The sequence below is a fragment of the Nycticebus coucang genome, chromosome 18, assembly GCF_027406575.1.
Source record: "Nycticebus coucang isolate mNycCou1 chromosome 18, mNycCou1.pri, whole genome shotgun sequence".
Classification (NCBI taxonomy): Eukaryota; Metazoa; Chordata; class Mammalia; order Primates; family Lorisidae; genus Nycticebus; species Nycticebus coucang.
The window spans coordinates 20,032,161-20,057,104 of NC_069797.1; the positions used below are offsets into that span (position 1 = coordinate 20,032,161).

Below are 24,944 nucleotides of genomic sequence, written 5' to 3' on the forward strand. Positions count from 1 at the left end.
CTGACGGGAATGCCGCGCGGGTCCAGAGAACAGCCAGCCCAGGGTGTCGTGGAGTCGAACACTCAGCCCAGATGTGCCAGAGCGAGAGAGAGCAGTTTCACTCCAGCTGGCACAAGCACCCTCCAAAGTGCCAGGTCTACAGGTCAGCCTCTGTGCCTGGCAGGCCTGACCCCAACGCTACCTCTAAGGTCATGTCAGTCCCTCTAACTCCCCTTCTGGGCTCCTCAGAAATACCTTCTGCCCAAGATTCTCCCTGGTCCCAAAGCACAAGCAGTTTTGTACTATCTGTGATGTCTGCATGTGTGCAAGTCTGTTACTATTTGCAATCCTCTATTTTTTTAATTACAGTAAAATACACATAACATGAACTTGACCACCTTACCATTTTTAAGTGTACAGTTCTGTGGCATTAAGTACATTTGCACTGTTGTGCATCCATCTCCAAAAAAACATGGTATCTTTTTTGTCGTCCCACACCGCAACTCTATACCCAGAAAACACCAGCTCCTTCTCCTTCCAGCACCTGTCCTCCAGCCTCCATTCTTATTTCCATCTCTATGATTCCACGACTCTAGGTAATTCCTGAAGTGGAATGCTATAGTGTCTGTCCTTCTTTAGCATAATCCTTCTTATTTCACTTAGCATAATGTCTTCAAGGTTCATCCAGGTTGTCCTGTCTCAGAACATTTCCTTTCTAAGGCTGAGTACATTGTACCACACACTCTGTTTCTCCACTCATCCATCCTTGGATGTTCTGCATCTGGGTGGCTTCCACGGCTATCATAAATCATGGTGCTGGGAGCGTGGGTGTACAGATATCTACAAGTCCCTGCTTTCGATTCTTTAGAACATATACCCTTTTTAGCTCTTTACTGACAAATAAAATGGGCCAGAAAATTGCTCATAATGTATAGAACAGAACACATCCAGAATGAGCCCGAGATCAAGAACCAGAAGGTCACACCCTCTAGAAACCCTGTCATGTCACCTCCCCCACAGTCACTACCTCTACCCAGCCAGGGCAACCAAGATCCTGACTGCCAACAGCATACATGCGACGTGCCTGTTTTTGCACTTCACAAAAATGGAATCACGTAGAAAGCGTCTGGCTTCTTTTACCTGTGAGGTTCAGCCAATTGTTGCATGTAGTTACAGGTTATCTGTACTTCTGTAGGGCATTCCACCACGTGGTTACACAACAAGTTATTTTTCTGTTCTACTGTTGGTGGGGACTTATGGCTAGTGTCCAGTCTGAGGCCATTAGCGGAAGTGTTACTATGAACACTCCAGTACACGTCTCTTGGAAAGCATGTGTGCACATTTCTGATGGGTACATATGCCCAGGTGTGGAACTGCTGGGCTACAGGGTGGGCACATGTCAGCCTCAGCAGAAACTGCCAGACTGTTTTTCCAAAATGTTTATCCTCTTGCCAGCAGAGTCTTTCACCAACACTTGATACCTGCCATCTTTTGTTCATTTGGGGGCACTCCGGCAGTGTACCCTGTGGCTTTCATTCGCATGTCCCTGCTGACTAATGATGCTGAGCCCCTGGTCATATCGATTACTTCTTCTCAGGTTTTAGGCACAGGTCACAAACCCCCAGTAAGAAGAAGCCAAAGCAGAAATCTCAACATCCGACCCAGCTGGGTCTCCCCGAGCTGCCCACCCAGCCAGGGCCCAGGAAGATGAAGTCCTGGCTTGTACTGTGTTACCTAAGGTAAGTCTACTCGCTCCACTTGCCTCGCCAGGTCTCTGTCATGGGCCCTGGGCTGGATTACACACGGCTGGTCTACTCCTCCATCTCTGTGTTTGCTCACAACAACATCCCAAAGACCAGGCCTTTTGCCAAGAGTACCAGATGTCACAGAGTTGGCAGTGACAGGTGCAAAAAGCCAACAATACCATAAACCGTTAAGTGTGCGATTCTTTAGTTCCTCTTCAGGACACACACCACATACAACACAGAGAATTCCACAATCAGTAAAGGAACTAAGAGTAACTCATGCCTGATCTTGTTTAAGAGTCTCACCAACCAACTCACTCCCTAAACTAGACCTGGCCTTTTGGTCCACCCAATTGGATTCAATCTAGAAAATATTTATTGAGGCCCTACACAGTGCCAGGCAATGAGTTGGATAATTAGGCTAGTGTCACAGACAAGGATGACGGTGTTAGCCCTCAGAGAACTTGTAGTCTCTGCATAAATATAACTGTAACACAGGATGTCCTAAGGAATGTATGAACGTGACCCAGGCAGAATATAGTAAAATTGAAGGAGAGAAAATGACTGGTTATAGAGAATGAAGGTGGCTTCATGAAGAAAGAGAAGTTCGAGGCAGATTCTGAATTACAGCCAGGAGATCTCACCAGTTAGAAACTGGTAGATAAGGCCCTCCAGAAAGGGAGCAACAGTATACATCAAAGAGGGCAGGAAAGTGGAGGCTGGCTAGGGAAAGTTTCAGCTTGGCAGCAGAACAACAAAAGCAAAACGCACGAAGAAAGATACCGACCGGTAGGATGACATAAAAATTAACCTTTGGTACCATCACACAGAAGAAGAGAGTGTCTGGCTCTGCCTGGCCCCAGGGGAACCGCACAGATGGGGCTCTTGCCTCACGCTGAGTCCACCTGCTGCATCAGGCAGGATGTGCTGCAATGACCCTTCCCGGCCATCCTGCAAGACCCATTCCACAGGCTCCCACCCACCTGTCCCTTCTCATCTCCCATGGCCTGCAGTGCAGCTCACTGAGATCACTACTCTCCAAACTGCACGGGAGCCTCCCTGCTCACCCTGGCTGCAGGCATCGCTGGGGACCTTCACTGCCAGGTCAAGGCTTCAGAAGACTGTACATGACGCTGATGAAAGTAACCGAGAATAAATGACAGCTTTCGAGGGCAGGGGGTATCAACCTCAGTCTGGAAATAAGCATGGGAGGGATCATTTATCCAGCAAACATGGAAATAAACAATGTCAGGTGACGTGCCAAAAGCACACACCAGCTTTGCCTGGTTTTGGCACGTCACATAAATGGAATTATATAGTATGTGTCTGGCTTCTTTTACTCAGCATTATACTATGAGGTTCAGCCAAATGTTGCACATAGTTATAGGTTCCACTGTGTGATATATCACAAGTTATGCTCCTAAAGAAATGAACGAAACAGCCACTCTACAGTCACAATACCACAACCTAGTTGCTAAAATCCATTCACTCTGCTCAACACAATCCTCTGTCCTCACTCACAATCCATTTATTCTTTGTTTACGTTCAGTTTTGAATAGTTCATCTATTTCCTTTTCTTGAGGAGTTCAGGGTAAGTAGATTAATAGCAGAAAATTAACAAAGGAGAACAAAGACTTATATTTATACGGATGTTCTCTACAGCTAGAGTATCTGGGAAAACCTAGGTACATAGGGGACTGTTTAAATAAATTACGTTACACACATTCAATGGCATAATAAGGAATCCATACATGCTGATTTGGAAAAACAGCACAAAACCTTGAGTGGAAAAAAATACTCAATGGTGTGCATAGTATACTTCTATTTGTATAAAAAAATAAGTAGGTATATAATCATGTCTGCCCTGGTACATGCATCTAAGAAGAAATGGAGCTGGAAGGATGCAAAATGTTATCTTTTCCAGAGTGAATGAGTATCTCAAGGACATTTTACGGCAGTGTTTGAATTTCTGCTTTTGAATTTTTACTTTTGAGGTATTTGAAATGTTTTCTATACCCACAAATTATGGCTTCAATTAAAACAAGGGTTTTTTAAAAAGAAAAATAGGAGAATGAAAACGTTTGGAAGCACAAATGATTGATAACAGGCATCTTGGAAGCCAGAGAAGAGATAAAAGGCAAGTTTTACAAGGTCAATAGCGCAAAAGAGAAAAAAATGAGAGTGAAAGAAAAACAGAAGTTTGGGACCTGTAAGTTAAATAGGTAAGTCAGACCACTGCTGCTTATATGACTGTGTCATAGAATGTTTTAAAATTGTGTATCAACAATGCCTCTGAAACATCAAAGTGAGATTAGGTTGCATTGAACACTATTTAAGCAGAGAAATTTCAAACACTGGACGTGGTGGCTCCCGTTTGCCATAATCCTAGCACTCTGGGAGACCAAAGTGAGTAGACTGCCTGAGGTCAGGAGTTCCAGACCAACCTGAGCAAGAGGGAGACCTCATCTCTAAAACTAGTTGAGTGTTGTGGCAGGCACCTGTAGTCCCAGCTACTTGGGAAGCTGAGGCAAAAGGAATGCTTGAGCCCAAGAGTTTGAGGTTGCTGTGAGCTATGATGCCATGGCATTCTACCAAGGGCATTAAAGTAAGACTCTGTCTCAAAAAATAAAATAAAGTAAAAGAAGTTAAGCCAAGAATGCCTGCTATCATCCCTACTATTTAAAATTGCTCTGGATTATGTGTGTTTAAAATTTTTTGCAGGCTGGGCGTGTTGGCTCATGCCTGTAATCCTAGCACTCTGGCAGGATGAGGTGGGTAGACTGCTTAAGCTCAGGGGATTGAGCCCAACCTCAGCAAGAGCAAGACCCTGTCTCTACTAAAAATAGAAAAACTGAGGCAAGAGGATCACTTGAGCCCAAGAGTTTGAGGTTGCGGTGAGCTATGATACCACAGCACTCTACCCAGGGCGACAAGTGAGACTGTCTCAAAAGAAAAAAAAAAAAAAAAAGTAATAAAAAATATGTTTTCAATTAAAAAGAAAAAATAATAAAACAAAATTGTTCTGAGTAATATAGCCAATGCAACAAGATAAGAAAGAAGAACCAATAGCAGAAATGCTGGGAAGGAAGAGGCAGAATTATTGTTATTAAAGATGCCATGACAGCCCTCAAAACCCAAGAAGACAGCCCCTTAGTTCAGTGAGCAGACCAGTTACTAAATAAACACATGAAATCCAACAGCAAAAAAATTAGAAAAGATATTAGAAAATGATCATTCACTATTGCTGTGAATAATTCAAAATGCTACATATAAACCTGAGAAAACCATGTGGATGCCTGATGGGCATACTCAAGCTTTGGAAGAGAAAATTCAACATTATAAAGATGCCAACTGCCTCACGCTCATCTGTAAACTTAATGCAATTTCAAACAGAATCACAGAGGAATTTTTTTTAAGGGAACCAAAAATCACTCTCAACTTCATTTGGAAACAAAATGCAAAAAAAAAAAAAAAAAAAAACGGCCTAGAAATTTTGTAGAACTAGGATTCATGCCCTAAAATAATTAAAATAGTATAACAGTGTGGTACTGGCAAAAGAATACACATGTGTATCACTGGACAGAAAGAACTCCAGAAACAGGCCCCAGAACATATGAGAATTAACACACAACAAGGGGAGCGTTTTGAACAAGTCAGAAAAAGAGCAATATAGTACAAATGTAAGTTTGGAGTCTTTACACCTTACCTTAGACATCGGATCATTTTAGGAATGAATTCAAGATTTAAGCATAAAAAATTATGCTATGGAAGTGCTAGAATAAACTGTAGATGGGTATCTACAACATCTTAAAGAAATGACATCAAAGGCAAAAGTTGAAAGTAAAATACTTAGCAATGCTTTCACATAAAAAAAGCATTTATTTTTACCTCAATGAGCACTAGAAGCAAAACTCAGAAGCAAAGGATAAACTGGAGAAAATTGTTGGCAATTGCTATAACAAATAATTTACATCTTGGATATGCAAAGAATGCTCACAAATGAATAACAAAATATTAATCTCTCAATGGGAAAAATACACAAAGGTCATGAATAAGCAACTCCCAAAAGAAGGAACATTAATGAGTAACAGACTGTTTTTTTAGGTTCAAAGAAATGCATACTTGAAAACTAAGAGGCCATTTCTTACCATACAAATTGGCAAAGAATTTCTGAAGGCCAATACACAGCATGGGTGAGGTTATAAGGAAACTGCTACTTTCGGGGGTGGCTAATGAAAATACGAATAAGTAAAACTTACCTGACAATTTGCCAATATATATAAAAGACTCAAAAGATGTATATACCCTCGGATCTACCAACTGTGGTTCTAAGAATTTATCCCAAAGAAAGACCTACTAGGGGTATCCAAATCTCACCCCACAGATCCTATGCAGATTACCTGAGGTTTGTTTTGCTTATCGGTGGTGTCAGATATTGCAAAAAGTATGCACAGACCTTTTTTTTTTTTTTTCTCATCAGCTTTCCTTATCGTTTGTGTATTTAATGTATGGCCCAAGGCAACTCTTACTCTTCCAATTTGCAGCAGAAAAGAAAATAACTGGACACCCCCTAAAACTCCAACGACATGCTTCACTGTGTTATGGTATAGAGGAAAACTGGAAATAACTTTCAGATCCAACAGTGGGAAACTTATGAGAATTTGTGATACAGTCGTGTACCTACCCCGTTTCCCCGAAAATAAGACATCCTCCAAAAATAAGACCTACTTACAGGAAAGATAAGACGTCCCCTGGAAATAAGACCTAGCGCATCTTTGGAAGCACACCTTAAAATAAGACACTGTCTTATTTTCGGGGAAATGCTAAGCAATCATGAAAATTATGTTGCAGCGAAGGTCAAGATATTGGTAAGTTTAAAAAAGCAGGTTACAAAATAGTATAGGTGTGAATATAAAAATCCCATTTTTATTTATTTATTTTTTGAGATGAATGGTGGGGATGGTTGCATAATAATGTGAACATACTTAATGCCACTGAGCTGTACACATAAAAATGGGTAAACATAGGAACTTCATTACCTGGTCCTAGTTTTAACTGTGGTTGGGCAAGGTGGCAGATGCCTGTAGTCCTTGCTATAAGGAAGGCTGAGGCAGGAGGATCACTTGAGCCCTAGAGTTTGAGGCTGCAGTGTGGTATGATCACACCTGTGAACAGCCACTACCCACCAGCCTGGATAATATAGTGAGACCCTGCCTCTAGAAAAAAAAAAAAAACAAAAAACATGGTTCCTAAAGATGGTAAATTTTATGTAATGTGTATCTTACCACAATTTAAAAAATAATAATAATAAAGCCTGACACACAAAAATGTTTCCATTTTTAAAGTGTGGGGGAGAAAAAGTCACTTAAGAGGAACAGTTCATTCTCTGATAATGCCAAATAAATGAGGTGTTATTGTAGAAAGTGAGACATAACTGGCACTCCGGAGACCTTGCATTTGGCATTGCCAACTCCCCCGCCTGGCAGCCAGTACCTTTCTCAGACTGGCTCTTTTTCAACCCATCTCCCTATGGTCAGCTTCACATGCCCCCAGTTCCCTACCGGGCCCAGGCAGAGGGTCCTGCTGGAGGGAATGGGGAGAAACAGGGGGGTCCTATCCATCTCCTGTCCACCTCCTCCTGGCCACAGTAGTCTCAGGACCTGCACGCACCCCCAGAGCGGCTGAGCCTCCTGAAGGCCCTTCCAGCCTCCCTGCCCCCTTCTCTTGGCTCCCAGTCCATAGGAGCATTTGACTTTCTAATTCTCCCCTCCTTGCAACAAAAAGCTAAATGTTCCCCCAGGCACTTGGCCTGCTTTCTGTACCCAAGAAAGAGAGATGGCCAGAGAAGACAGGCAGAAAGAAGCCAACCTGAGCACAGTCTCCTAGGCAGCCGCATCTCATGCCACCTCAGGCTTTATAAACCAGCATCGGCAACCCCATCTTTCCTAAAAGACCAGACACATTAAGGAAAGTGAGAAAGATTAAGCTTGGTAGCCTGGCTCCTATCAAAAGATGACCAATGTCAAAAGATGGGAGGGGAAAGATGTGCGCTCACACACCCATGGCCTGTCCGGTGGCCTCGTCCTCTCGCCAATCTCAAATGCCTATCTCTCTTTTTTTTTTTAATTAAGTTTATTTATTTTTGTATTTTTGTTGTTGTTGTTGCAGTTTGGCCAGGGCTGGGTTTGAACTCACCAGCCTCAGTATATGGGGCCGGCACCCTACTCTCTGAGCCACAGGCACCACCCTCAAATGCCTATCTTTCCACTCGGCCTCAAAGACAGGCATGTGGCTGTAGCACTTTTGAGACACAGAAGTGAGCAGTGTTAATTTTGCTTGGTAACTATGCCAATGTGTCCAAACAGCTTTGCTAGTGTTAAAACACACACACACAAACCAAAAACCAAAACAAAACTGGCCACTCTAACAAGTCCTTGCCAGAAACCACAGGAGGTTGGTAGGAGCCAGGTTGTAAAAGGCAGATGAAACCCCCAACTGGAAAAAGATGATCACAGGCAAGTGGCTACAGCTGCAAACCCAAAGCCCCGTCTCCAGAGCCGCAGGGTTTGGGGTGAGTGGAAGTAGAAGATTCCAGAGTGGCTGAGTACCCAATGCTTTCAAGGTGGCCTTTGCAGGAAGGGTAGGAACAGAGCAAGGGTTCTCAGAAGGCACAATTAACACTTAGGTCCCAACAAGCAGCGAGAAACCCACCCAGGACCCAGAGCAGTTTGTGAGAAAGTCTTCTGGCAACACTGGTGCATTATCAACAAGAAATCCTCACCATCCGGGACATTGCTCAAATATGTTTATCCATGAATAAAAAGTAGAAACTGGAGAGCAGCCAAGACATATGCAGTTAATTTAATCATAAAGTTAGAGTGCAAATCGGGCCCCCCATGCCTAGTTTTCTCAATTCTCCACAATGCAAGAGAGCCCACAGGCTGGGCTGAGGGCACAGCTCCACTTCAGTGGCCAGCACTCTGATGGCAGCCACCCAAGGTCCAGGCATGAGGCTGCGGAGAAATTAATCAGTAAACTCAACCATTTAAATAGGAGACACATCCCGCTTTGCAGGGGGAACAGGTGCAAAGGTTTTGTGATGGCTGGTCATAAGGAAGCCAGAGCGAGATTGTTTCTATGTATTTGGAATTGTTCAAACTCTTGATACTGGAAGGAGAAGAACAGATTTTCAACCCCGAGGTTCTCCATTCATGCTTCCAGCCAGCTCGGAAATGGTTACTGTGGCTCAGCCAGGCTGCCAGCCCTGTCTGAAAACCCAAAACCTGCAAAGAAGATAATTGAAGCAGAAAAATCCTCCATCTGCGGCATCTGAACATGTTCCAAACTTCCGGGTCTGCCCTGAGGTCTCAGGCCTCAAATACACAACCCACCCGGGAGTGGGTGGAGGTCAGACTCGAGCCCACCCCTCCCTCTACCCGTGGCACCTTTTTAGTACATGTTGCTGGCACGCCAGGAGCTCCAGAGAACACAGACTCAGCTGGAGGGTCCTCAGAGGACATCTAAAGCCAATCCCTCTTTTCATAAAAGGTCGAGAGAGGGGAAGGGACTGGCCCAATCCTGCCCAGTGAACCTGTCAAAAAGCGAGACCCTGGGCCCAGAACCCCTGACCCCCACTCACCGGGGACACCTCCAAATCATCAAGAGCTGGACAATGGGAAATTTCAAGTCATGGAAGAGGCAGCCAAAGACCCTTGAAGCCAACTTATAAATAGACACCCACCTGGGCAACCCCAGGCGCCCTCATCAAGACCCGGTCCCCTGTTCTTCTGGTCCCTGTCCTTCCCCACCAGTGTGACCCATGTACCACCAATGCCAGCTTGGTGGAGTCGGGCTCCTGGCCTACTCATCCGAGCACAGCAGTGTGGCCCTCAGTGTGGGCGTGGCAGCCTTGTTCTCCCAGAAAGTCACCAGAAGCTATGCCACTGCTTCTGTGAAGGCCAGGCGGCAGCAAGGGGCATGGGATAACATGGCTTCATTTAGCCTCCCAGTCAAGCTGGGTGTCCACATCTGCTCCTGAGTAGACCACAAGTTCCCAGAGGGCAGGATGCCCAAGAAGCCACCCTGGTTACCCTGGGACCTTATAGCTCCTACGCCTGGGGCCTCTCGGGCCAGACCCTTATTTTCTGAGGACTGGCTCAGACACACTACAATATCCCTGCACCCCAGAACTGGGCTCAGGGATCACGTGGCCACAGCCCAGGAGCACTCAGATATAAACCCTCCTGTTCTGTATTCTGCAAGGTCCCAGACCTCAAACAGGGTCAACTCTTTAGGAAACATAAATGTGGCTTAAAATGAAAGCTACTGGGCCCAGAGTCCCAAGCAAAGAAAGGGCAAATGTCTTGAGAAAACAAAGCTATAAACTCTGCCTCCCCAGCTTGATTTAATTCTCTGGGGCAGGGGTTCTCAAACTACGGCCCGTGGGCCACATGAGGCTGTGTGATTGTATTTGTTCCTGTTTTGTTTTTTTTACTTCAAAATAAGGTATGTGCAGTGTGCATAGGAATTTGTTCATACTTTTTTTTTTTTTTTTTAAACTATAGTCCAGCCCTCCAACGGTCTGAGGGACAGTGAACTGGCCCCCTGTTTAAAAAGTTTGAGAACCCCTGCTGGAGTTTATGGAAAATAACTCCTAGAGGGAGCCCTGTGGCTCCCTTTCCATGCAGGGCAGATCTTTCCCCTCTTAGCACCCCCTGGACCCTGGTGTGTGCCCCACCTCCTCCTGCTGCCTCCTGCCTCAGTCTATCTGTCCTGAGCAACCAGGGTAAGCCTTCACAGCACATGGCAGTCACGGTCCCCTCCCACTTAAAACCCTTCAGTATTTCTACCTGCTATCATCAAGATGAAGTCCAAATGCTGGACAAGGCCAACCAGGGCCTGTAGGGTCAGACCCTTCCCCACTCTCCAGCCTCAACTCTCGCCCTTCACATGCGGCAGCCCAGCCACTCTCTAGCTCCTCGACTGCTCCCAACTCTCTGCTGTTGTCTCTGAGGCCTTCTGCTGCATCTCCCTCTCCCCAGAAGGCTCCCAACCCCCTTCCTGACCCTAGAGGACCTGGCCAACCCCCACTCACCCTTTATAGTGTGTCGGGTGAAATAAGGTTCCAGAACAAACAGCTCCCACGGGCTTGAAGGCTGAGTCTGACTCTGAGAAGCTCACCGTGTGGGGACCCCAGTCAAGTCACTTCATCTTCATGAGCTTCATTTTCCTCAGCTCTAAAATGAGAGTGACAACTTGACGTCATAGAGTCATGATGAGAATCAATGAGCCACTGTGTGGGAAAAACTTTCACACAACACCAGGCACGTGAAGGTGGTCAACCAAGGCCAGCTGTGCTGGTGATGACGGTGAAGCTGGTGGTGATGAAGAACAAAGAGGAGGAGGGTGATGCCAACGATGGTGGTGATGGGAGCCATTGTGACAATCATGGCCGTTACGAAGGCCCTCATGGTGATGATTTGCTTGATAATGACTTCACTTCCTGCAGGAAGCCTTTCCTGACCCTGCCTCACTACTGGCTCAGGTGCCTCTCCCCGCTGCCTCCACAGCACCTATTCCAGCCCCTCCGGAGCACTAACAGCCCTGTATTGTGGTTGCTGGTTGCATTCCCCTGCAGAGTGTCTTAAGGGCAGGACCCCTGTGGTGGTCTCCGCTGTATTTCCACCATTTAGCATAAAGACCGCATGAGAGACATGCTCAAGAAACACCAGCTGATAGACTTTAATATTTGTTTGTTTTTATTTATTAAGACACCAGGACAACTTACCTCCCTATACTTCCACTTGCTACCATTAAAAAAAAAAAAATCATAAAAAAATATAGAAAGAGTGGCCCGTGTGGCTCAAAGGAGTAGGGCGCCAGCACCATATGCCGGAGGTGGCGGGTTCAAACCCGGCCCCGGCCCAAAACCGCAAAAAAAAAAAAAAAAAAAAAAATAGTGATTTTTTTTTTTAAAAATGAGTAACAAATGGCCTGGGTTTTATGAAATGACTTTAGTTAAATTATCAGTTGGGGAAGAAATGAATCTCGCTTAGATTCCACTGCTTCCTGCAAGAGACCATCTGGGAGACTCTTACAAAAAGCCCTGACTTGGAAAAGCCAAGTAGGGAGGCAGGGAGAGCCAGGGAGGAGGGCGGTGCTGAGAAGAGGAGGCAGCTCACAAGCGTGCCCCTCTGTCTGCCCACAAGAGCCTAAGCTATGAGAACTGTGGGGCCTTTGTCTTGTTAGCTCTCTGCTGAATCTCCTGCACCTTGAACATGCCTTGAGCACACACAAGGTGCTCAAAACCTATTTGTTGATTGGCGGAATGAAAATAGCCATAAGAGCCACTGCCATCTGAGTACCTAACTGTGCATGGACGCTGTTTGAAGTCCTTTCCTACAAGTCACTGAGGTCAGCACTTTTGTTATTTCCATTTCACAGATGGAGGTCACTGAGACTAAGGCTGGAGGGACAGCTGGCACTCCCGTGGACCCTGTTCTGTAGACTCAAGAACTGCAGCGCCATAACAGAGAATCCCATGGTTGCCAGTATCCGCCCCCACCTCCTTTAAGGGACAGGCCAGGAGGCCATGCGGCTAGAGGCCACATTTCCCACATTGCAGCTAGGTACGGCCACATGATGAAGCTTAAGGTGATGGAACACGAGTGGAAATGAGAGGTGCAACTTCCACCCCTCCTCCCTAGAGGAAATGACTCTCCCTCCCCTTCCTCTCTTTCCCTGTTCTGGCAGGCTGGAATTAAGACAGGGTACTGGAGGACCTGCTTCCACCATGAAGATGAGGATGACATCCCAGAGAGGGGAAGAATGAAACAGAAGGCTGGGTCCTGTCCTTGACGGCACATGGCACTGAGCTGCCAGCACGCCCAACCCACCCTCACCTCCCAGCCTGGAAGTGAGAGAAATAAGCGTCCAGCAGGCTTGAGCCAGTGTGTCTTGAGGACACTGGGTTCTAATAATTAAACTGATAGCTAACCCAGAGGTCCCTGCCCAAGTCACAGAGCCTACTTTTTCTTTTTTGTCTGTTTCTAAAGCATCCTGGTATAGGGTGCCAGGCTTCACTCCTGCTGCTCTACGTAGCAGAAAGAAATGTTAAAAGCAGCAAAGAACAAAACCAAAGCTACAGAGGTCCATGGGGAGGCTGTGGAATGAGGTGCAGAAAGTCCACAGGTCTCGTCTGCGAACTGCTCTGAAATGGAGCAGGGAAAAGGAGCCACTGCTCAAGGGACTCCACTGCTCAGATGGAAATCTCCTGCGCTGAGCCATTCCACACCACCAAGGGCCACCCTGCCACGGCATTTTGTGAAAACAACACTCTGGTGGCTGTTTCTACACTGGAATGATGACTGTTTGGGGTTTGGGTTTCCTGACTACAGAAAGCAGCTTCCTTTTATTCAAACCATCCTGTGCCCTTGTGAAAATTTTCTCTCACTATTCTCAGCATGGTCATGAAGGCTACAAGTGTAACTCGTCCCACGTGTGTCCCGAGAAGATAACAAGGCTGCACTTCTACAAACCTTCTAGAAATGGATTTGGTGAGGTTTCCCTTTAAGGCTGTTCTATCGGGAATCTATACACAAAGTGGATCATCACATTCCCCTTGCTAGGATGACAGCTCTTCATCGGCCATTCTACAGTTCCTCACTTACCTCTGAAAGGTCAGGGCCCAGAAGCAAATGCGATATTGTAAGTACATCTCTCCCCCCTGGAGGAAGTGAAGGCTCTCATCTCCGTGCCACTGTGGGGCAACTGTGTCTCTAGACACCAGACAGCCACGATGACTGAAGATTACATGGGCTTCATTTAGCAGCCATATATGCTGGCCGACTCAAATAAAATGCTCCTTTCAACTAAAACCCTTCAGACTCTATATGCCAAGTAACAGAAAACTTGACCCAAAATGGCTTAAACTGTATGGGCTTCAGGGACTGAAGGTCTGGAGGGAGGGCTGGTTTCATCTGGTGATGTGATCAAGGATTTGGTTCTTCAATCTGTCCTCCAGACCTCCGTGGTATCAGTATCACGTGACATATGTGTAATGTGCAATGCTCCATTTGCACCTACTGTGAGTGTTCCTCATGGCAGCAAAATGGATGCAGCAGTTCCGGGCTTCGTATCCACACCCCACACCATCCACAATAAGAAAGAGGGCTGGTTTCCAGAATCTTTCTCATAAGAGTTAGGTGCACAAAGCCTTCAGCCAATGTCCCCTCATGACTCATGAGACCAAACCAGGTCACAAGTCCATTTCTGATCCAACTCCTATAGCCGGGGAAATGCTGTGCACTGATCAATCACCTATCAAGGAGGGCGCAATCACGGATTGCCCTGATTAGATTATACAAACTCCAGAAAATGCCCCAAGGCCAATGGCAGGACCCTGAGTAGCAGGGATGCAATGTCTCTAGGTACTAGACAGCTACGTGAGCAAGGACTGCGTTGCCCTCCTTTAGCAGCCACATCCCATGGTTGACTCACATAAATGATAACATGAGTCCATTACACAGTGATGGTACAATTCATATGTTAGAACTATGGAAAGAATTTCAGACTTATCTCCCCACTCCCATTTTTCATCTGATTAGGTTGGTTCCATCATTTTAGCCATTCGAGATAATTTCATAAACTGATTCTGTCATCCAAATTAAAAAATAAATAAATAAAACTCTCACGAACCATCTCTTCTTGTGGCACTCACCAAGTAACGTGTGTTCCCTGCCTTGTAGGTGAAGCCCACTGGCATGGTCCATGGCAGGCAGGGACTGCTCATAGCTCCTGGGTCTCCATCTCAGGCCCCAGGGCCACTGCTCTCACCAGGCAGCTGTGTGTGTTCTTAGTTTATGGAAAACTGCATGAAAACTACATGGAAAACCTCATGTCTCTTTGAAAACTCAACTTTAAGGACTCAACAAAAGCCTGTTGCTGCATTTACAAAAGAAGTGCTGTCAAATGAGATGCAGAGGAGATACCTGGAAAACGACTGAGAGGAAATCATAAAAACAAAAAAGAAAAGAAATACAAGATTCTGAACTCAGATAACTTCCCAAGCTTCTTGGAGAAATCACTTCACTTTCATAAAACAAACTGGAGACTGGAGACAAGGTGTCGTGGGCGAGGTTTTTTGCAAGACACACAATGCAGAACCTGCCAGCAGAAAAAAACATTGGCCCTGCATCAAAACTAGGTTGCAAGTTAAAATTAAATATGTAAATATTTATCTGACTTAGTTGATTGTCCAGCCAACTACTGGCTTCAACCTCAGGACTTAAAAGTGCTTACCCTATGGCTATCTCTCCCCACACACCCCAGCTTCCGGCCATTCATAACTGTACGGGCTTCTCAGAAATCTCCTCCCTCAAAAGAGTGAAATGTTGGGCGGTGCCTGTGGCTCAGTGAGCAGGGCGCCGGCCCCATATGCCGAGGGTAGCGGGTTCAAACCCAGCCCTCACCAAACTGCAACCAAAAAATAGCTGGGCGTTGTGGCAGGTGCCTGTAGTCCCAGCTGCTCGGGAGGCTGAGGCAAGAGAATCGCATAAGCCCAAGAGTTAAGAGGTTGCTGTGAGCAGTGTGACGCCACGGCACTCTACCCGAGGGCGGTACAGTGAGACTCTGTCTCTACAAAAAAAAAAAAAAAAAAAAGAGTGAAATGTCAAGAAAGGCCGGCCCTAGGCTGGAACTCTCCGTGCCAGCAGGTTGGTTTCCTTATTTTTGTGTCTTGATTGAAGCAGGCACTCCATGGTAGTGGGCATGGATCTGGGAGGGCAGGTGGAGGGTGAGAGGGAGCAGACTAGCCGGCAGGGTGGTGAGGTCTCCGCCGCGTGAACAGAGCTTGGATGAGGGTGATGTGAATGCAAAGGTGCAAATGGAACATGGAACAAGATAACAGACATGATGCAGCCGATGGCTGAGGAGTCAGGGAGCACGATAGGGTTCTTGGGTAACTCTCCTGGCACAAAGAGAGACAACCACAGAGGAAGTATGTTTTGGTTAACGAGTCTGTAGGAAACGTTTCTCCTCATCCCACGGCAACCCACACAGAAGATTTCTGTGACCTCAGGTAACTGGGAAGTGAGTGGGAATTTCTCCTCACCAACAACCAATCATTGGGTTCTGCAGCAGCTGGGTCCTCCAGTTCAATTCTGATGCTGTCTACCAGGAGACAGAGTCAGATCCCACAGCAGAGGGGCTCAGTCCCACAAGATGCCCCCTGCCTCTGTTGCCAGTCACAAGCCTTGGGTTATTTTACCTGGTTCTCATCAATGAGCTATAAATTGGGGTTCCCACAGGCCCCTCCTTGGGCTTGATTATTTTGCTAGAGGGGCTCACAGAACTCAGGGAAATACTTCACTCACGTTTATCATATAGGGGATCACAAGGGATACAGGTGAAGAGGCGCACAGGACAAGCCCTGAGGGAACAGGCCTGGGGCTTCCACGCCCCTCCTGGGTGCACCACCCTCTCAGAATCTCCACCTGTTCAGCTATCTGAAAGTTCTCCAAACCCTTATCCTACTGAGTTTTAAAGGAGGCTCTATTACAAAGACATGATTGATTCAATCATTGGCCCCTGGGAACTGACTCAAATTTCAGCCCCTCTCCCTGCACTAAAGGCGGGGTGGGGGTCAAAAGTCCCAACCTCCAATCCTGCCTTGGTCTTGAGAGTAACCAGTCAGGTCATCCCAAAGCTACTTCAGGGCTGCACGCCATCAGCCAGTCATTAGCATAGAAAAGAAATTATCACTCTGATGATTCTAAGGATTTCAAGACTTGTGTGCCAAGAAAACAGGGAGAAAGACCAAACATATATTTTACGATATCACAAACATAGAGATAATGACATTGGATGTTTCAAGAAAGAGCGGAATGCAGATGGATGATTGGAACCATCTACCTCTCAACTCAAAGAGTACCTGAGGGAACATGGAGTCTTTGAGACCTGAGTTACAAGAAAGGGCCCTGTGGAAGGCAAGCTCACCTAAGAAGGTGCCTGCCTTTCAGAAGAGGAAGAAGGACCAGCCTGGGAGGGACACAGAGCAGGGCAGAGGGGAGACGCAGAACAAAAAGAGAGGTTGTGTGCCCAAGGAGAGCTGAAGCAGGGACACTAAGGTCACAGGTTACCTCATTTAAAAAGTTTTAACATGTGCTGAAGAAACTGGGGAGATCTCAAGGAGCCAGGAAATGCAGCTGCCGGCAGCCTGTGGGAGCCACATCTTCAGGGCCAGAAGCAGCTAAAGGGGGGGCTAGAGGAAAGGAATGGTCTACAAGAAAAAGAGAGACATTGATTACCATCAAAGCCACCCTGACAGTGGGCAAGGTGGGAGGAGAAAAGAAGCTCCCCGAAGCCTGGAAGAAGTTGAATTTGATGCCAAAGAAATAAGCAGAGTGGACAGGAAAGGATGCACCAGTCAGGGCAGCTCACCCCCTGCACACCTGCCACCCTACCATCCTCAGGAGGGGTCTGCCCCCGCAGCGCAGCCACCTGCAGAAGACGCCCGTCAGTTACAACCTCAGCTCCAGGCTGCACAAAGGATCCAGGAGCCGAGTCCCTCAAGCTTTGGCTCCCTCGCCCTCTTGGGGCCTGTTTCTACCAGGGATCTGCTCTCCTAGAGCCCAGGGATGGATGTGGTTGGGGGCGAAAGGACAGCTGTAGAGCTATGAGAACTGTAGACGCCACCAGGAACGTCCCTAGATGTAGCATTCCTCTCTAGCAAATGTAACCCTGGCCCTCCCAAGCCAGTTTCTATGTACTCCAAAGAATGGGTTTCAAGGAAAAGAGAAGCCTGGAAAGGGGACAGACATAACCCTGTCACCTTAAGCAAACTGCGTCACTTCTCCAGAACAGCAGCTCCAGGCAGACTTTTTGTCTGCCTGACTCACTGATGTCTCCCAAACACCCCAAACCGGGCCTGCCACACACAGACGTCCCCCCTTATCCATGGGGGCACATTCCAAGAACCCCAGTGGCTGCCTGAAACCACACATAGTATCAAACCCTTTATTTACTGTGTTTTCCTTTACAGATGTGCCTGTGATAAAGTTCAATTTTTAAATCTAGACACAGTATAATGTGCTTTGGGGACATTATGAAATCCAATAAGGGTTACTTGAACACAATCACAGTGCTATTTCGACAGCAACTGCTGGGCGGGTGGTGTACACGGTGTGGAAATGCTGGACAGAGACAGGATTTGAAACCCAGGCGGATGGAGCGGGACGGCATGAGATGTCATCATGCTACTCATCATGACGTGCAATTTAAAACTTATGAACTATTTATTTCTGTAATTTTCCATTGAATATTTTCAGACCACAGTTGACAGCAGGTAACCGAGACCTCAAAAAAGGAAACCACAGATAAGGAGAGGAACTCCTGCAGTGTGGGCTCCATAAATTACCCACTGGTTGGCATATCTGTTGAATTTTCTAATCTGCAAAACACAGGAGTCTGGCCCATGGTCACTAAGGTACCCAGCAACGATTTTATCCCAAATTCCTGGGACTGTGCTACGTGTGCTGAGGCCTGAGGCCCTGGCAGGGTAGGGAACAACCATTCCCCAGGTTTCAGGGACAAGAGTCTCACAGGGCAGGGGAAGGCTAAATGAACACTCTGCTGGGTCCACATCTCAACTCAGCTCTTGCTCCTTGTATGTGACAAAAATAGGACCTCTCTGCAGGTTGAGGATTCACCAGTTCCTGGTGGTTTCTCCTCTTCCTTCCCAGGATTTTCCTCCCCTAGACTAAATTTTATTCTAATTGTTTATAGCACTCTCTGCCTTCTGTACACTGCATCCCATGATCCTTACAAAAATCCCAGGAGGCGGGCGGCGCCTGTGGCTCCGTCGAAAGGCGCCGGCCCCATATACTGGGTGGCGGGTTCAAACCCAGCCCCGGCCAAACTGCAACCAAAAAATAGCCGGGCGTTGTGGCAGGCGCCTGTAGTCCCAGCTACTCGGGAGGCTGAGGCAAGAGAATCGCTTAAGCCCAGGAGTTGGAGGTTGCTATGAGCTGTGTGAGGCCACGGCACTCTACCGAGGGCCATAAAGTGAGACTCTGTCTCTACAAAAAAAAAAAAAAAATCCCAGGAGGCAAGAGACTTTACCGCCCACCCTTTACAGAACTCAGAAAGGCAAACTCCCCAGGTCACATGGCTGGTAAGTGGCAATGCAAGAATCTGAACTCAGATCTACCCAATCCCAAAGCCTCTGGGTGGTGCTATCCTCTGTCTCCTCTCTGAAGGCTCACGGATAAACCCCAGGGGACTCTGTGGCTCGTCTCTGAGAAGCTCAGAAGAGTGACTCAGGTGATCAAGTTTTCCTCAGGGAGACTCCAGGGGTGGTATCTCTATCCCGGAAACCCACAAGTTGGGCCCAAAGATTAAGCCCAGGTACCCCGGTTAACTCCTTCTAGAGAGGGAGACATTGGGCATGTTGTGTTCTGGAACATAAAACCTCAGCCATAAAGACAAATTAAGAATACAAGCTCCTCTGCACTGTGGGAAGGCTAGAGCAAACTAAATTTCTGCCAGAATCCAAGTAGACTCTCAGGGCCTCATCTGTAAAACACAGTGGGGAGCCAGAGATGCCCGGGGGTGGGACGTTTATGCTTCCTCCTGCCCATGCTCCAAGCTGTACCAGCCTGTGTGCCACACTCTCTCACATCTTTGGACCTGCATCCCCCTTTCATCCAGCTGATTCCTCCCTGTCCTTCTTCCCAAAAGGTTTTCCTAACCACCCCTCTGCCCCACCCCAGGGAGATGCTGTCTAGGATCCAGACAGCAACTTGTGCCTCCCCTGATGCTCTGTTGTAGCTTAGGATACCCACCCGTCTAACTCCATACTAGACCCTGAGCCCCATGAAGGCAAGGGACCACAACTCCTCTGCTCACCACTACATCTTCCTCCCTCACAACCACAGTGCTGGTGTAGAGCAATGACTGATGGACAAATTAAACAGAATACAGAGGGTGGACAAGGAGTGCTTAACTACTGTCTGGGAGTGAGAACACAAGAGTAATGATAATTAAACCTGTCATGGCAAACCTCTTCCTTGAGATGACCTCCATACCCTCTCCCTGGACTCCTCAAGCCTCCACAGAAACTGATGACCCACAGATGTTCACTGAGCATCAGCCTTGCCACGCCCACTTGGAGGGATCCTTTGCTCTACTGCCTGGCTGAGGTTTTGGATACCTCAGATAAGACTAGAGAAATGAGTAGTTTATATGACATTTCCTCCACCTTGAATTTCCTCCAATAACCTCTCTACCATCTTTCCAATGTTCCTGGATAGTTTATTAGCAGTTAAAGTTCATCTTCCCAGCCTTTCCCCACTTGTTTCTAACAGGTCCACGTATCTAGTATTATTATTATTATTATTCACACAGCACTTTAAATAGAGGGCACTCTCTTTATCTTAGTCCATTTGGTCATCACAACTACCTCGTGGTGAAGGAAGCGGGATTATTATCTCCATTCTACAGGTGAGGACACTGGGGCTCAGAAAGATGACATAACTTGCTCCAAGTGCTAAAATGAGCTGGTGGTGTGGCCTGAACTGGCAACCAGGGCTTTTGAGTCTCAGCTCACTGCTCCACCTCCAACCTCCTGTTGCCTCTGGATGCCCTCCCTCTCACCTCCAATTTATCTGAACTTCTGTTCTCCTGGGTCTGCTCCTCAAACAACATGTAGCTGTAAACCCTGTCCCTCTTCCTGGCCAAAATCTACATCATTACTTCCATTTCTTTTCTTTCTTTTTTCTTTTTCTTTTTTTTTTTTTTCCTTTTGAATCTTTCCACTTCCAACTAGAAAGTTGGGGCTGGTTGTCCTTGTTTTGGAGACGATGTATCTTCAGCTATCATCGGTTCTTTCCTCTGTCTCTTCCTTGGCTAATTCCAACCTAGCCAATCTGACACACGCCCAGCTGTCTGAGCATCACCTGTTGCAGGATGAGGCAGCACACATTTCCAGGAAAAGGAACAGGTAAAGCAGCAGTGTGGCCAAGATTTCAGCTTCACAAACACGATCCTCCCCTCTGCTTCAATATGAGCAAAATGCCCAGATTCACAATCCATCAAGGTACTCTAAATCACACGGACACAGGAAAATGATGATGGGTCTACACTAGATTTCCTAGAATAAGTGCAGGACCCAGCAAGAAAGCACCTCTGACAGTATGAAGCCAAGAGATGGGACCTGGGTCCTCACTTAAGAGTCACACTACCCCTAGGTGGGGGCAGGTAGCTGATAAAGCCACATAGGAGGTAAAAATAACTGGCTGTCAAAACACCCTACTTAAATCACAAATAACAGTGCAGAGTCTGTGGTTCTGTACATTTCTGTTTTTTTTTTTCTTTTTTTTTTTTTGAGACAAGAGTCTCACTTTATCGCCTTCAGTAGAGTACAGTGACGTCATAACTCACAGCAATCTCAAACTCTTGGGCTCCAGTGATCCTCTTGCCTCAGGCTACTGAGGAGCTGGGAGTACAGACATCTGCCAAAATGCCCAGCTAGCTTAGAGATAGGGTCTCACTCTTGCTCAGGCTGCTCTCCAACTTCTGAGCTCAAGCAATCCACTGGCCTTGGCCTCCCAGAGTGCTGGGATTACAGGTATGAGCCACTGCGCCCAGCCTTCTGTTGGATTCTTAATTGTTAGATATGCTGAAGGCTAAGAAACTGTGAGCTAAAGTAGGGAACCTAAAGTGGACATGTCCAGGCATTCCCATCCCTCTGCCTTTAAGAAATCCCCAGCTGTGGTCAGTGTGTGTGTAGGGGGGTGGGTGAAGTACTCTGCAGACTCCATTCTACCTGGACATAGGGTCTCCCTTTCATCAATGAGGGCAGTTGTTGTCACAAGGCTTAAAGGGCAGGATGGGGTTGTGTGTCTTCCAAAAAGATTAGGCTGTCAAATCAGCTTCCACAAGTGTGGCCAGTAGAGGGACCTCAGGGAATTGCTTCATTTCTCTGACCAGCAATTTTTTAAAACTACTTCCAGGGCTCTCAGGATTTAGTGGTCTCACTGCAAGGGCTACCCTGGGATTGAGGGGTGGACCAGCCCATGGCGAGTCCCTAACTTCCTAAACAGCTCTTTCTCCTTAGGTTCCATGTACAATTCTGCTAACTAAAAGTTTGCTAAGCATTGACCAATTCTACGGTGTGTTGTTTGGGGGGAGTGGTTTTGGTTTTGTTTGTGTCTGTGTTTTGTTCCCTAAGGAAACATATTTTCCCCCTCACGTCTGCGCAGCTTCTTTCTTGCAGTGCTGGGACTGGCCCAGGTCACACCTCCAGGGCTACACACAGCCCTAGCCTGAGGCCACAGGGCTGCAGTCCCAGAGGCTCTCAAAGCCTCCTTCTCCCAAGGCAGCTAAGGGAGGAAATGACAATGAACTAGAAGGTGCTAACAGTTCCTGCCACCTACCAAGGTCGCCTCATCCTAACACAAACCAGATAGGACTCTCATAAAGCTCTGCTTTACACATATAGAGGAAAAAATGAAGGCACAGACAGAAAGTAGGTAACTTGACCAAGACCGCGCCATCTTTCAGCAGTGGGATTAGGATTTGAACTCCAGGTAGTTTAGCTACAGAGTCCATCCTCTTAATCACTGTACTATATTGCCTCTTTTTATTAGTTTTTTTCAGTCTTAATTTTTATTACTCACAAAAAGCTTCATTTTCTTCTTCTTTTTTTTTTTTTTTTTTGTAGAGACAGAGTCTCACTTTATGGCCCTCAGTAGAGTGCCATGGCCTCACACAGCTCACAGCAACCTCCAACTCCTGGGCTTAAGCGATTCTCTTGCCTCAGCCTCCCGAGTAGCTGGGACTAAAAAGCTTCATTTTCTTATTTAGCTTTCTGAGGCCCTCAGAATGGTGCAGCGTTTGACATACAGTCGTAGGCTTTCCTACTATATTGCCTCTTAAAGAGACTCTGGTACACAAACCACAAACGACATGGTAAGGTTGGTCTCTAACAAGATAGAACATTCTACACCCATATCCACACATTCTTTGGTATTGGGTATTGGGAAAACCAGGGTGAAGACTGTTCATTTATTCCAACAGTCCCACCACTGCCCAAAACACTTCTGAGACTTGTCTTTGGAAGCTGTGCTCAAGAACTTTTGAATATCCCAGATGGTGGCAGTTCCTCGCCCCTTGGATCAGGACAGGACTTTTGCACCCAGCCCCATCCCCTGGGTGTCAAATCTAGTGAACAGGCTGAGGGATCAAGTTAGGGAGATGTTATTTTTGGATGAAAACTAACTGTGGTTGTGAAGTAACCAGACTGGCTTTCACCCCATGGGGCTGGTAAAACGGTCCTCCAGGCCAGTGGAAGAAGTGTTTTGCCTCCCAAGGCGGCTACTAAAATGGACAGGACACTCATCTGGACCCGTCCACTTGGGTCTGTTTGGTGAAAAACAAAAAAAAAGTCAGCTCCATTCTTTGCAGTCACACCTCTGAAGCCAACAAGTCATGAACTTGGAGTTGTTTTTCCAATGGTGGAGATGAATTTCCACTGATTTGCACACTCACTCACTCACTCCATGGCTCTGCCTTGCAAGGGAATGACACACATTTTCGAGAAGGCTGGCCAGGTGAGGAGTTCAGCCCGAGGCCACGGGCAGAGAGACTCTCAGCGACCCTTGACGAGAATGAGTCACAGCACCAAGCTCCAACCGGATTGAGCTGGCCGCATCCCATCCCTAATCCCTCAGAAAAATGCAGATGCTGAACTTACACACTGTCTTGCGGGAAGCCACCCCACCAATGTTAAGTTTCCTTCCTGCGCTGGTTTGATTTTCATGCCACAAGTGGCCGGCACCACTGCCTTCCCCCAAGTGATCCCTTCATGGTCTACATGGTGTTAATCCTAGGTAACAGCAGATCATTCCTCTAAAGTCTTCATTCAACACGTCCACTGATCCCTGGGCCTCCAGGGCTGGTCACTGTCCCCAAACAAAGAACTCAGGCAGCTAGGACACTGTTCACCATAATCAGGCATCTATCAGGACCTGTTTCTATATGGCGTCCCACGTTTCTGTTTCCCTTGCAAAACTGTGGGCAATGGCCCAAAAAAATACCCAGAAGGAGAGGGCTGAGCCTACCGCACCTGAGGACCTTCAAAGAGACCTGAGGACCCCAACAGGCTGCCCCTGCTAAAGAGAAAACTACATTCACAGAAAGCATTTCCCAAGCCCGGCACCAACCAAGCCACTATTGTCTAAGTCCCTAGAAGGCACAACCTGGACCAACAGGTGCAATTCCCAAATTTTCTCTCCAAGAACTGGCCTTTCAAGAGAATGGAGGCTCATCCCTGGAAGGGATGAAGCAGAGGCTGAGCATTCTTCACTGGGGTTAAGTGTACATGGTGGGAGGGATTCCTGCCCTGGGTGCTCTCTAGGGTCCTCTCAACCTATGAAGTCCAATGACTCTGGGAAAGTCTGATCCCAGGAAAGATATATGTGTGCCCCCACCCTCCCAGGCCAGCCCACCACTGGAATTAGTGCCTTGTCTGGGCTATTCTCATGGGAAAGGTGCCCTAACATTTGTGCCCTGACCTGATGAACTAACTCTCAGGGCGGGAGGTGACAGAGAACTCTCCCGGGGACCTGCTCAAAGAGTTCAATTTCTTCCCAGATGATTCACGTTCAGGTTTGGCTCTCTGAACCACCCGGCACCCACCTCCACCCATAGCTCTGATTCCCACCTCCAATTCTCTGCAGTCAGCAGACAGGTGTCTGGAGCCCAGGTGGGAGATGCGACTCCCCTGAGCCACTGTTTGCAAGGCTGGTCCCTGTGCACGGCTGCTGGGGCCTCAGCGGGCCTCTGCCGTGCAAAGTGAAGCGCAGCTGCCAGCCTGCTTTCAATATCCGCTCGTCCCTCGCTGGCCTACCAGCCAGACAGTCCCCCCTACCCACCCCTTTCTCTTTGAAGAAAAGTGATTTAATTTCATGAGACTTTGGGGTAATCATGTTATGATCTTCAACATTAACCAGAACCAACTCTCTGCTACAAGAGGATGGGGAAGGAAAGGGGAAGAAAAAGTAAACAGTCCCATTCGGGATTGCCAGAAATGAGAGGAAAAAGAAAATCACAGCAGCTGCTTTGCTGGTTCCCCTGTTGAGGATGGGCCTCTCTGCCAGAAACAGGGCCTCTGTGCCAAGGTTTCTGGAAACAAGGAAGTTGGGCTTGGCAGGGCCTCCATTT

General features: G+C 47.1%; 1 protein-coding gene across 5 annotated transcripts in view; it reads right to left on the minus strand.

Annotated features, from left to right (window-relative positions):
• NTN1 (netrin 1) overlaps positions 1-24,944 on the minus strand; it is a 195,132-nt gene that overhangs the window by 126,444 nt on the left and 43,744 nt on the right. The gene's annotated exons all lie outside the window — the stretch shown is intronic.